This window comes from Echinops telfairi, unplaced genomic scaffold, assembly GCF_000313985.2.
Source record: "Echinops telfairi isolate 266 unplaced genomic scaffold, ASM31398v2 ScPeMD7_7469;HRSCAF=8507_0, whole genome shotgun sequence".
Classification (NCBI taxonomy): domain Eukaryota; kingdom Metazoa; phylum Chordata; class Mammalia; order Afrosoricida; family Tenrecidae; genus Echinops; species Echinops telfairi.
In genome coordinates this window covers 48,130,254-48,131,379 of record NW_022111372.1, presented here as the reverse complement: position 1 = coordinate 48,131,379, position 1,126 = coordinate 48,130,254, and the positions used below count along the sequence as shown (strand labels likewise).

Genomic DNA, 1,126 nt, shown 5'->3' with positions numbered 1-1,126 from the left:
TGGTGGCCCGCGCCGCGGCGGGCGGGCCAAGTTCAGGAGCGGGGAAGTTGGGAGAAGCTGGTGAGCAGGGGTCGGGAACGCCCGCAGCCGACAGTTCGGGGACTTGTCCCCGGGAGGGAGGCCCCGCGGGCGCGGAGAGGAGAGCGCGCTACGGATGCCATGAGCCCGGGCTTGCCACTTTCCCAGCCTTTCGGGTCCCCCGCAGATTCCGGTGCCCGTGAGCCCGAGCGAGAGGGGGTTGGCTTGGGCCCCAGCTGCGCTTCCTTCCCCCTGCGAGGAAGTAGGAACTTCGCGTTCTGCTTTCGGATTCCCGGGCCTCCAGCTGTTGGGAGAGGGCGGGCTTCCGCGATGGAGGGGCAGTCGTGAAACTCGGCCTCAGCCAACGTGTGCGTGGGCCCGGGAGGCGGTGGGATCGCCGGGGCGGGCTTGTGGGGCGGAAATAGGAGATGGAGGTCCCCCAAGTTCCTTTCTCCTCGTCCACGAGGATAAAATTGACTCCATGCTCAAATGTGTAAATTGACCAGAAAACTTTTCTTGATTGTTTGCGTGTGTGAGTGTGTGTGTGTGTGTGTGTGAGAGAGAGAGAGAGAGAAGCAAGGGACTCCTGAGACAGTCTGAGATGTGCAGACTGTCTTAATACACTGAAACTCCAGAGAGTTCTCAGAGAACTGAGTTGGTTAAGGTTCACCCTTGCCTTTGTGGTGTGTTCGCAGTCTTGGCTCTGTTTTGTTTGTAATATTTTCAGGCTATGTATCCTTCGGCCCTACTTGCTCCCATTTTCCAGAATTTGCCTCCCGGGGTGAGTCGGTCTACCGCACCTTTCCATTACTGAGAGGCAGAGCTCACTGCCAGGGTCTCTCCATCTGGGTCTTAGCAGTGCCCTTCTCCAGGAGAGAGAGCGAGTTCTGGGCGGTGCAGTGCTGCTCACTGTGCAGGAGCCTGCACAAGAGAAGACGTGGTGACCTGCGCCCATAAAGATTTCGCTTTACACCTGATCCCTTCGACACCTCGTGGTTGCATAGGCTGGTGTGCTTTTTCCATGTGGGCTTTGTTGCTTCTGAGCTTGATGGCCGCTTGATTACCTTCAAGCCTTTAAGACCCCAGACGCTATACTTTTTGATAGCCG

At 57.8% G+C, this 1,126-nt stretch overlaps 1 protein-coding gene across 2 annotated transcripts in view; it reads left to right on the top strand.

The window, feature by feature from the left end:
• Nucleotides 1-1,126, top strand: part of MGAT1 (alpha-1,3-mannosyl-glycoprotein 2-beta-N-acetylglucosaminyltransferase) — a 17,209-nt gene that overhangs the window by 7,437 nt on the left and 8,646 nt on the right. The window contains exon 1 of one of the 2 annotated variants that reach the window (XM_045284882.1): nucleotides 7-60. The exons of the other annotated variant lie outside the window; for it this stretch is intronic. The gene's annotated coding sequence lies outside the window, so the exon portion shown is untranslated. Of the gene's footprint in view, nucleotides 1-6; nucleotides 61-1,126 lie in introns of those variants that run through there. 2 annotated transcript variants of the gene reach the window in all.